The sequence below is a fragment of the Diadema setosum genome, chromosome 22 (genome assembly GCF_964275005.1).
Source record: "Diadema setosum chromosome 22, eeDiaSeto1, whole genome shotgun sequence".
NCBI lineage: Eukaryota > Metazoa > Echinodermata > Echinoidea > Diadematoida > Diadematidae > Diadema > Diadema setosum.
In genome coordinates this window covers 28,892,068-28,905,599 of record NC_092706.1, presented here as the reverse complement: position 1 = coordinate 28,905,599, position 13,532 = coordinate 28,892,068, and positions in this window count along the sequence as shown.

Below are 13,532 nucleotides of genomic sequence, written 5' to 3'. Positions count from 1 at the left end.
AGGTTTGCTTGTAACCATCTAAACTATCTACCCCTTGTCCTTGAAGCAACCGTCTAGCCTTCAATTGAAGCCAGTTAATCAAATCATATTTTGTTTGGATAAGACAATTGTAAACAAAGCAAGAACGACAACAGCGAATAGTAATAACAACAACAATAATGATAACGGTAGTAATATAATGACGATAATGATGATGATAATAATGATAATAATAATAATAATAATGGTAATAATAATAGTAATTTTTGAATTCTAATGATGATAATAATAATAATAACAATAATGAAAATAAGTTTACGTATTAGTGATAATCATTATTATGATGAATATCTCTTGCAATACGCGTATATGCATCATAAGATTGTCTGCCCAATGATTTCCCTATATCATGAGGGTTCCACAGACCTTCGATCGCCTTGCAATGTAAGCGCCATGAAAACAGACAGACAAACAAACAAACAACACACAATGTCATTGAGAATTCTGTCTGTCGCGCCATACCACAATGCCGTGAAACTGTCATGTACATGTAGATTGGGAATACTGGTGTATATGCAAGAGATAATATGGAATATATGCAGTTATACATATCATGACAGTCCGTGTAGTAGATTGATATCACTCAAGATAAATTCATATAATAAACACTGGGAGGAATCTGTAAAGGATCCACGCAATGCAAATCCATCATGACTTAAGATATAATGTTGACTTATGATACACTGTACTCTCAACATCACTTGCATGACCATTAAGGAATATAGTCATAATTATCTTCATACGTACCATGATGTAATCATTTTTCTACTATTTTTCTTCAGATCACTTAGATACGCCCACATAAAACACGCCAAAGCCAAGATTCTGTCAATCATTGCTAAAGTACTAGTACATGTACAGATATTAGTAACAAAAGGCTTTGAAATGCATCTTTTCCTAGACTGAGCACACACTGCAACTTATACTTGTTTCCGTGATACTTATACAGAAATGTGACCCTTGCATCACAAAACCACCAAAAAATCGCCAGACCTGGGCACCGTTTCATGAAACTTGTCAGCCCCGACAAGTTGTCAGTCTCTGGCAATCACCATAGTAACAGTCAGTGACCAGAGCTTCTCAGCCAATCAAAAGCAAGGATTTTACTGAAATTGTCAGGAGACTGACAACTTTCATGAAACGGTGCCCCGGATTTCGTGTTCAGGGCAGATCCCGGAAGAGCCAACCCTAACTCTGAAATGACATTATAACAGTATAAGTCAATGCAAATGAACTTTCTAACCCATCTGTGATGGATAATGGAAAGAAAGAACACGCTCTGGAAAAGTGTGTACAGATAAAAGAGGCTTTGAATTTGAGGGTCTATTCAACAAGTTCTTTATCCCACCCAGCAGTGTTCTGTGTAATGAAAGGAACAGAGAATAGGATAAAAACTCCATAGCAACCACTATGAGGAGGTATTCAGACTAAAGTGAAGGTTTGCATAGTCAGAAAGTGCATCTATTCATGACTGATACTACCAATGCAATTGTACCATCCTTTCAGAAGTTATTGGAGGTGAAAGTGATTAATGTTTAAAGGGTTTCTTACACTCCGAATCCATAAATCTGAGGAAACTAATACCCAAGACCGAAAAAAAAAAAATGTTCTAGGAAAGCTGAGGAAAAAATAAAGATCCTCATTCGTTTTATGAACCGAAACTTTATATGGAAGAAAAATTGTTCTTTTAGAAACTATAAAACAACTAAAAGTTGGTAGGCTAGACCCATTTCACCTGTTTTGAGACCTCATGGAAAATCGGGTCGCTATGTCCTTGTTGCCTTTGCGATGCACTGTAACATGACTGCAGGAAAATATACAAGTTATGCTCGGTCTAGGGGCAGATATATTGTAGTGTCTTTTATTCATCATAGTAGGGCCTACTCCAGCAATGATTGACAGATGATGTCACGAGCAGAATTTTGATTTGGAAGGGTTCCTTGTAATCATATCCAAGTAATCTAAAAAAAAAATAGTAGAAATGTTATCATGAAATATATGTCACATATTTAGATATTTTTCTGGCCACATATAAAGTGAAGATCGGGGCATAATGAATCAGTACAAGTCAACTTGCATTTGCATTGCATAGTTCCTTTAAAGATGATATTCATTTGTTTCTCGATCATCCTCACTTTCCCGTGATGACCTTGTGTTAGTAGTGGTGGTAATACCAAGTATTTTGTTTTCGCTTTTCATACCAATATCATACCAATGAGCTTACACGTTGGATAAGTCAACGATTAGTAACGTCCACTGATCTCTAACCAAGGTATAGTGGGTACAGATCGGCGGACATGTCTGAATACACGAAGGCGGGAAACTTTAATTGGAGAGCCATTTTATTTTAGGATTCGGCAGTCGTGACCTCTGAAAATGAAATTTGATTGAAATAGTGCGGACTGTATACATTCCAATATTGATTGTGATTCTGACGTAGGAGTTTCTTCTCGCAGGGTATTTCTCCCTTCGTATATAACCTCCCAAGTATCTGCTTAAATCTTCTGATGAACAAAGCTTAGAGGCAAGACGTGGTGTTTCTTTGAGGGACATGATGACTTACAATTGGTGCTAATCTGAATCCGCTTAAACACCAGTGATATAACACATCAAGTGCATCGATTCAACACAATGACTGTCTTTTTCTTCAATGTCCTAACCACGAGCGATATCGACCCCTTTTCCATCCACTGGGGCTGATTATGTGCTAAATGTTGATCGTAACAGAATGTCAAATGGTCTTATTATTGATCGTATAATGGGAGCGGGGGGGGGGGGGTCGTGGGAAGACTATAGGCTCGTGTAGTGTCCATTGTATTTATCTTGGTGCGGACGTTGCACACGTGCGTATGTCTGCAACGACTGAACACTTGTACGAGTTCAGTGTGTCTTCATTCGTGTTCTGTTACAATATATTTTGTTGTTGTAAGTAAACCCTAATAGTTTTGTATATTTCTGTATTTTTATTATTATTATTTTGTTTTAAGGCTGAAGTCAAATCATGGATAGCTCCATGGTCAAACTCTCGTTATAAAGTTTTAGTGTGAAGTATAATTATCACAACTGCGAAGAGGAGACTATGTTGTTCATTACGGTGATAACGAAGTGAAAAAAAAAAGTTCATCCGTTTCTTCGGGTGCACATCACGAGACCGATACCCACGAGTCATACAGCCCACGAGTCATACAGCTCACAAGTCATACAGCCCATGAGTTACACAGCTCACGAGTCATACAGCCCATTAGTTCGACACTAAGCTAACAAGGCCTACGAGACCGACCGTGTTGTATCTATCGAACTCGTGAGCTGTGTTTACCTAAAGTGTCGGATTAATGGGCTTTATTTGCCTACTGTCGAACTCATGGGCTGTCTGACTCGTGAGCTGTATAACTAATGAACCTGTTTTCAATGTCGAACTCGTGGGCTGTATGACTCGTGGGTGTCTGTCTAGTGGGATGACCCCGTTTCTTCTCCTTATGGCACGATGTGCCCGGTTGTTTGTGAGCTACTGCTAGTTACTGAGGCGAACCAGCGAAGGGGTGGGCATCTGGTACCTTCTTTTTCTCCTCGGAGATTGCAGGATTGGAGACCTTCCTACAGTAAGATAACTGATATTTCAAGAAGCAGAGTTGGAGAGATTAAGGTTCAGTCGGTTATATGGAGTTTAAAGATAAAAGTGTAGGGAGCACAATAGGATGTCGTAGTAAACAGACTGACCGAGGTTAGGGTCATACGGTAAAAGAGTGGCGTAAGTAAACTGAAATGCGGTTTTGGTACAATAGTCATTGGAGCAAGAGGGGTGGTCCAGCAAGCACTTCTTGTTCCATTCGATGAACTCTTGGCGGATTCCAGATGTGAAGCTGCAGGTGGCAACGAAATGTGTTATGGTCTCATCTTCCTCTTTGCATAGTAGGCACGTGGGGTCCACGCCTTTCTTGATCTTGTGAAGTCATTCCGCCCCTTTTCTGGTGTTGGTGAAGTGTTTGGTGTAATCATGGAGCCACTAATCATAATAGTACATCGTTGTATAGCTCCTTGGTGTAATCATGAACCCTTTGGGTCCATGGTGTAATAATGCATGTTATAATCGTGGATGGACCATTTTATAGGGTTAGCACTCTGCCCTTTGCGATGAATGAATTAAGTGGGGTCCCTAACACACGGGACCTCCATAAAATGCCCTATATTCAAGGGACAAGGTTGAATGTAAGTGAATGTTTGTAAGTTAGGCTTATAAAGGACCACTCAAAGTTAGTACATTGTACGCACAAAACCTGTTGACAATATTTTAATCTTGTGAATTAGCGTAAACATGGGCTAGGCAACAATACATTGACGTCGAAAAATAATTGTTGACGTCGAAAACGATAATTTCAGGTGATTGATTAACAGAAATGCAGACGTTATAAAAGCGACTGATGTTTTGAAACGTGACCTCCGTTCCGCATGATTGTGCGGCACGATGCGTTCTTTGACCCGTTGCCTGCGGCTTAATATCTCTCTGGATCCCTGTATACCATGTGTAAAATCAAGGGGAAAATGCAACTTTGGAAGCCAACGGCTTAAATCCCTCATGAAGTAATAACATTCTTCATAATTCGTCCCCTCTCCACTACACACGTTGTTTGACATCGTTGAAGGTAAACGAAAGAACAATGATAAGTTCTGGTTAACAATGTTTCCGGTTGAGAAAATCTGACTTGCGTTATCTTCCATACTACTCTGACATTCTGTAAATATAAATCTATCATAAAACAAACAGAGCTAAAAATAAACACTGAATGTTGCACATAAACTGTCATATTTCCATACACAGTAGATACTTCCTTTGGACAACCTCCATAACGGCAACAAATCAGTCAAGTTTATTTAACGCTTTTTAGGCAGGAAAAGATCTCTACGTAGATTTCTTTATATTAGTGACAGTTATTGCTTACTCATCCTCAAAATGTTCTATGCTGCAAGCATTGGTTTTGTTGTTGCTGTCGTTCTTGTGTGTTTTCATAGCTTATTCAGCAAATTCGACAAATTGTACGAGTGACATCCATGAATAGATCATGGACCGATGGAGGTCTTTTTTCAATTCACGATTTTCAAAGTTATCGTTGCGGAGCGTCCCGTTGTATATGTTTGGGGACATACGGTATAGCAGTTCCGTGGTTAGATCATGGAGTCTATATCACATGGGCAGATATTGGGTGCAGTTCGTTATTCCGAAGGTTCGTTAATCCGAAACACACAAATTCCCTATACCTAGAGGTTCGTTAATCCGAAAATGAAAAATGGTTCGTTAATCCGAACATTTGTGGCGTTATTCCAAAGGTTCGTTAATCCGGAAATGAAATAGGGTTCGTCATTCCGATGGTTCGTTGATCCGACAATGAAATAGGGTCCGTAACGAACTTTCGGAATAACGAGCTTTGTTTCATATTCGGATTAACGAACCTTCGGAATAACGAACCTTAATTCATTTTCGGGTTAATGAACTTTCTGAATAACAAACCCTATCACATTTTCGGATTAACGAACCTTCGGAATAACGAATCTTCGGAATAACGAACCTTCGGACTAAAGAACCTTCAGAATAATGAACCTTCGGAATAACGAACTGTAACCCAGATATTGGCCTAATAGTGGTCCTGGTTCACTCGCTTTGTGCGATCATGGAGTTACCTACATAGTACATGCTCACTAACGCGGCTAGGTACGAAACGAATAGAACTGACTGACATGTTATTTAGGCCTACTATAGGGAAAGAGACCCTCGATCACTGTACCGTTTGCATGGTTTATAGACAGGAAAAATAGATAAAGACAGAAAGAAAGATACATCCTCAGCGCTCTTTGGCACAATGCCAAGGTCATTTACGATCATTTGATAGAGAGAGATGTAATAGAGAAATAATCATATATTGAGAGAGAAAAAATTATGACAGAAAGAGATAAACTATACAAGAGCATTATCAGATATCCTTTGATCGTAATTAAAGACCTTTCACCCTTTGGCAGTGTTGGACAAAATGAGGCGTTCATTATGATTATAGTGTGTTGAGTAAACAGGAACTTCCCGTTTTTCACCTTTGCCCGGTTGAAAATATTGTGTATGGGCTTACTGTCAACAGTGCGTATCCTGTCGATGGACTGTTATCTTAATGTTAAAGATATACAGTATACAATAAGTATTATATCTTTAAAATTATGTTGTATTGTAAGGTTCAGGAACATCATTATAATAGCTGTCAATTGGACGATGTTGCTGACTTATTAAATATCATCAGTAACCGATCAGTAACCAAAATCACTTCCACGATATACATTATAGCAGGGAGAGTTATTGCACAATTAATATACTTCATCTCAACTGGTGTAGGCCTACCCCTGACAATGAACTCGTCAGTTTTGGTAGAATGCCGCCATACACTTAGTTTTAATCTCATCACAGCACATTTTCTTTTTGTTCATTTCTAGTGAAAAAATTGTAATCAAAATTGGGGAAATCATGTAAGGAAGGTATACAAAAATGAGAAATAAACAGAAGATTCATTGGTCTAGATACTCTGCGCGAAATCAGATACACGTTGAGACGGCTAGGGAAGAGGCGAGCTCGCCTAGCACCTCCCTCCTATAACCAAGTAGATATTGGTGGGAAAAGTTGCTAACTGAGGCACTGTACAATACAATTTGTTGTGTCAATGAGCGTAATATTAAAGATGTATTAGGGCTTTTAATGATAGTTTTCATTATTATCATTGTTCATTGCTGAACTACCCTGAAACACACCTTGAGACCAGAGTATTTTCCTAGATGGACAGCATTAGAAAATGGTAATGGAACGGTCGTTATCAAGGCCATTCCAGATTTGTGCAAGTTCAAAGATGGCTGTTTTCGTCGTTTCGCAATAGTATATAATGTTTCCACTTAAAGAGAAGGAATAGGGGAAAAGAGTAGATAATTTAGAAGCAATCGCACGCCTGATCAGGAATGAAAGAAAATGCCGGAAAAGGCTCGTGTAATTCCGGTCACGCTTGCACTTGCATGTGTCCGTGGTTCTGACGCTAATCGTGTTTTGATGAGAACGAACAATTTTTGATCGTACGAGCGGTCAAATCACAGTGAGTGTGTGTATAGTGTCTGGGTCAGTCGACAACGGGCACCCCACGGACCGGTTGAATGGGCGGATTTGGCCCAGACCTGGAACAAATCACATCACAGGTGATATCCCGTGGTTACAACATTGTGTTCCTGTTCGTATTGTCATTTTATGGCAGCAGCTCCCTTCACTGGGGAAACGACGAAAGGTTACTATAGATTGTAGTGTACAATCAGCCTGTTGTTTTTTTTTTTTTTTTCATGAGGTAAAGTTGACCCATTAAATCAGGCATGAGTGCAGCGGTATTTTGTGTCTCTCTCACATTACAATTATGTATGTTATACAATGGAGGCAGCCCCTTGGTTATACTGAGCATCGTCCAGATTCAGTTACCCAACTACTGTATTTGAACCGGTATATTGTCTGACGAGCCAAGCTGTCGACAACGGCTTCTCCTGCAATAACGTATAGCCATGTGAGGAATTGTCCTTGGAAATTGTGTTTGGACTCCATAAGCAGTCAAGTTTGACGCCATAAAAAAAAGTTTGACGCCATAGCTGGTCCATTATTGACAATGCAGCAACAGATCTAAAGGCGATTATAATACAGTTTCCTTCTCCTCATTTCGTTGCTAGGTACGCCAGCCCGACGTCGGTGATTGGTCGGTGCTGCCCTGAACGCGCGTAAAGAGGATCATAATCCTGTAATTTGCTACAGAAGAGATTCTTTTTTAATACATTATATAAAAGCTATTAAAGTCAAGTAATAAATGTAGCCATATCATGAGAAACTATACAGCGATAGGGATAGGTGGAACGGGTGCTGTTCGTTATTCCGAAGGTTCGTTATTCCGAAGGTTCGTAAATCCGAAACACACAAATTCCCTATTCCTAGAGGTTCGTTAATCCGAAAATCAAAAAGGTTCGTAACTAATCTGAATATTTGTGGCGTTATTCCGAAGGTTCGTTAATCCGAAAATGAAATAGGGTTCGCTAAGGCTCGTTAAACCGAAAATGAAATAGGGTTCGTTATTCCGAAGGTTCGTCGATCCGAAACGACATAGGGTCCGTAACAAACCTTCGAAATAACGAACTTTGTTTCATTTTCGGATTAACAAACCTTTGGAATAACGAACCTTATTTCATTTTCGGATTAATGAACCTTCGGAATAACAAACCTTATCACATTTTCGGATTAACGAACCTTCGGAATAACGAATCTTCGGAATAACGAACCTTCGAAATAACGCACCTTATTTCATTTTCGGATTAATGAACCTTCGGAATAACAAACCTTATCACGTTTTCGGATTAACGAATCTTCGGAATAACGAATCTTCGGAATAACGAACCTTCGGAGTAACGAACCTTCGGAATAACGAACCGTAACCGGTGGAACATTGATATACTTGTTGTAGCTCCATGGTTGAAGGAATACCCAGAACTAGTCCCGTTGTGAACCCGTATAGATGATAATGATTTAGTCTCGCAATCAACATTGAGGATTGTTTGAACACAATACATGTCCCCCGAGTAGAAGAGTTTGTTTGCAAAAACCGATAAGTCCATTTTTGAAGATTTTGAAGTACGGTCTCTGTCATAAAGTACAAAATAATACCTTTTAAATGATATATTGGTCACTACATAAAAAGGTACATTTTTGAAGTTATGGTCATAAGAAGCAAAAATTTTCTTATTATTCTCTTTATTTTTTTTTACCTTTAATCGCAAATATCTCCATTTGGCAAATATGGACTTATCGGTTTTTGCAAACAAACTCTTCGATGTACCTGGTGTACAGGACGAGTTACACTGAAGTCACAGGACGAGGAAGATTACTTTGAAATGGAATGGAACAGCAGGTATGGTTTACTGATAACAAGATTATTTCAGTCGTCATAACATCAATCAGAATTTTAATGTCATTGCAATCTTGTTATTGTTTTTCGTGACACACTTTTCTGTGTGCAATTATTATAATCGATGATTAGGATATTGATATTTTAAAACATAAGTTCATCGTTAAGGGTACTCACGCAAGTATGTTATCTATTTTCATATTGGAATGTATTTGTATCACAACTAGGGCTTGTGTGAATAGAGATAATTATTGCGACCTCAAATTTTCTCACAGCCCTCGACGCATATAAAAGAGGTTCTATAGGTATAGAATCTCTTTGCTTTAGATGCAGCGCAATCGAAGTGTGAGGTCTGTTGAATGCGTGTGCTTTCGCGTGAGCTACAAGCCGTATTATTTGTTCAGATCAAACGGATATTACTTTTCTCACGCTGGTCCATATAGATTTGAAGATGTGTGAAGAATACCACGGTATAGATGAGTGTGTACGCAAAAGGCGTGTAATGCTTTTTGGGTTTGTGTGACAACACGGTTCAACGATAAGAATCGGTGTTTAACCTTCCTTCCAGACCTCGTGATTTCTACAAAAATATGAACATTGTAACTGGTAGACCGACAGCATGTATCATGCAATCGTGAACCGCATTAGCCTTTCAATACAAAGGCAGCTAAGCAGAGTTCAGGCTCACGTACAATATAGGTTCCGTGAGCTGAGCGCTGTACTTTCGTATTATACCATACAACAGGGAGATGTATAATAGCTGGTGGAATTCATAACTACATTGTAAGTACTCTAGATTCTGTTGAAACAAGATAAACTCAGTCACGCTCGTAAATTACTATGATGTTTGTTATTGTTTTGATGAGATCGGATAGAACAGGCGAGAGTGTTATAAACTGATTTCCGGTATTGCGGAAGATGGTATAACTAAAACCAACCAATCAATCAACCAACCAACAAACTAAAACAAAATATACCTTACGTCTAGACGGCTATGCCCCACCCCCCCCCCCCCAAAAAAAAAAAAAAAAAAATCAGTAACAGCGATAAAAACAACCGTCACAAAACAACAAAAACAATTTCCCAGGTTGATTTAGGAACATGCTTTGGCTTACATGAAGCAGGGAGGTGGTCCACCTCCCTGCATGAAGCATGTGACTCGATCGCCTATGATGAGATTTCAGCAACTAGCATGGTGGTGTGTGCACCAGAGCATAAGAGCCATCGACCGCACAGCCGATAAATCAGATTCGAGGTATTGTTTTGATGCCTTTGTGATATTTGAGCACAGGGCCTCTTCTGTATTACTTTTGTTATAATTTATAAACAAAATGACTTAAAGGGATAATGTAATTTTGGTTGAGACCTAATTCTTGGTTTCTGACATGTTTTGGTAAGATAATGGGAAGCATCTTAGAAAATATGAAAGAACATGTAATTTCAAGAGGGATTCAGTGTTTATTTGAGGAAAACTGGTTTTGAATGGCTGATATATCCAGAACAGAGCAATCATATTCAAAGGTGGAACCCACTTTTCATAAGGGTTGCTTTGTTTTACTTTGTTTTTGGATGTCTCAGTCATTCCAAGACCGATTTTCATCTAATAAACTTTGAATTCCTCTTAGAATGGTATGCTCTGTATTATTACGTAAGTGGTTTTTTGGTATCTCGCAAAGTTAAAAGCCCTAAATCCTATACTATTATACTACTCCAATACTATACAATCCCTTTAACTTGTTTCCAACCTGAACAATTTACAAGATCGAGATTAGATATCACGAAATCGAGTAGTCTAAAAATATTGCAATGTAATTATTTGTTAATATTGTGTCGTGAAGTTAAAGCTTTCATATAATGCTTGGGTGTCAGGTTACAGTCAGAAATTTGATATTGACATGTTTTTCTTGTCATCTGTATTGAGATGAGTCGCCTTACACCAAGTCAAACGTTTTGTGTTTGTTTAAAGGGATTGTAACTGGAACCCTTGAAGTGTGCATATTGACAAAGGGCATCCACAACCTTGACCGACATATTGTATTCTATGTAGTGTCTCTTACGTCTTTTATACTTATCCCCATGTTCGGTGGGAATTGCTAAGAGAACCTCCTCAAACCTCGCTTTGGAATGTGTATAAAGGTACGTGAAGTGGTTCTTAGGCACGACCCACTTTACACAGACACCTGGACACGGTCTACTTTGTTATGGTTCAGATTAACATAGCGATTGACCTCGATCAACTCTTTTGTTGGGCGTTCATAGACTCCGTTCTATTGCATTCAATCAATCGTAACCTCAAGCACAACAACGTGAAAGATGATCAGGAGTATACAGAACAGAAGCAGGAGTTTCTCACGCGTTATTTCTGCGCTCTCATCATACCCACCATTTTTTTTTTTTTCGGGGGTGGTGGGGGGGGGGGGGTCGTTCAGCTATCATTCAGGCCGGTTTCAAAACTAATAATGCATTCTAATTCGTGATATTTATAGTCATACTGACGTCAGGTGGGTATAATGTTTTGCCACAATTATTGTATTTCCAGAAAGTGCAGATACCGTGTTGCATCGTGTGTTTGTGCTTCTTTGTGTTTTGGTATTGCAGTATTGCAATATTCAAGAAGTTTTTAAAAATAAGTCGAGATAACTTTCGCTGCTGAGAAGCTGGTTAAAGCTCTCCCTGAGTTCAAGAATGGAAGTGACACATTTGATTTCGATTTTTGTTCTTTGAGTACCTGCTTACATCGACCATTGGACAGACATGTACAGATAAAGAATTATATTTATCAAATGATATTACCTTGTAAAGATACGGTATATACATTGCGTATTCTAGGGCTGTGCTCTGGTATGTGAATTAGTTGCTATGGCAAAATGTTTTAGTTATTAATCAAATCACTGTAGTTCATGTACCTTGCTCCAATGTTGAATTTGTTATTTTCTCTGTAGGCAAGGTAGGGATGACATTTCTGTATTTTAAGCACAACGAGATAACCAAATATTAGTACCACTTTATTGCAACTGATCGACAATAATTATTATTACCGTACATCGACCAAGTCGACGTAAGTATTAGCACTGAATTGATAAGTGTTTTAGTAGTAGCCATGACAAAATAAAGCAAGGCCATACATACTCAAGCAGGATCCGAACCTACGACCTACGACCGATCCGAACCTGGACCACCGAGCTTTCCACCCGAAAGCAAGTGCTGGCTCTAATCCATGCAGCGAGTATACTGCAAAATATTAACCAAATCAATACAATGCTTGCGTTGAGTTTTTTATCTTTTATTGCAATTGATTATTTACGTCGATGTAGGGCAATTTGTCAATCATCAGTGGCAATAAAAACATCTCGACGCAAGAATTGTATCCATTTGAATAGTGTTACTTCGCTGTTTGTGTGTTCGTTTTCATCAACCATTCAGACACTTCTTTCAGGTCACTCACTGTTAACATCCTGTTCAGCACAAGGCACCTTTCTGAACTGATGAACCTGAACCACAATTCTGACTCCAAGCCAATTTATTCTGCCGCGATGAATCCAATTGTCGTAAAGTTTAGTCGAGTGGGAATGACATATTTTCATTTTTTATATCATTAATGAAATCCCATTGTGCCCTCCGTTGGCTTGGTTGACTCATGTAGCAGAAAGCCCTATACAACATTGACTTTTGATGATACTCATACCATGCTCATATACGCAGCTCAGACTTCGCCCGTGATTCCATTGTTGCGCAAGAGGTGTGTCAGTAACTGTCATACCGCAAGATTTACATCTTTTGTGATGTTAGCGGGAAAGCTGGAAAGCGAGGTCTACATTTTGTATGAATATGTCTTTATGAGTTAAAGTAAAGCGATTTGCTTTAGTAGTGTTATCGTTTGGTAACACTCTTTTACACGTATACCATTTTACAAATACAGTTTGTGAAGAATTAATGAATTTCACTATACAAATGCATGCTGGCGATTCATGATAATCTCAACGTCACTTACATGTAGCCAAGTAAATATATAAATACATGATATATTTTTGTGATCATTCCCCCATTTTTCTGTCTCTCTCTTTAAAGATTATCCTACTTAGATATATACCATTGTATACCCACCAACAACCTCCCTATCTAAGATTCTATGAATGACATCATCTGTCAAGCATTGCTATAAAGTAGATCTACTATGACCAATGAAAGAAATTGGAATGCACCTCCCCTTGACTGATCATAACTGGCATGTTTCCATGCTATTATACTGATATTTGATTTAAATAAAAGACATTGCAGGGATGAAAACAGTCTATCATGTCTGTAGGTTAAGGCGCATTTCGATGCTCTTGTTGATCATGATTATTATTGCCTTTTTACCAGGATCAATCAGTCAATCAATCAATCGATCAATCAATCAATCAATCATAATTAACCAACCAAAATACGATCAATCCATCAGTCAAGCATGAATCAATCAACAAAAACACCTATAACACTAAATAAATCAATCATGAGTCAGTCAATCAACCAACCAACCAGACAATGAATCTTTTACCTTGATGA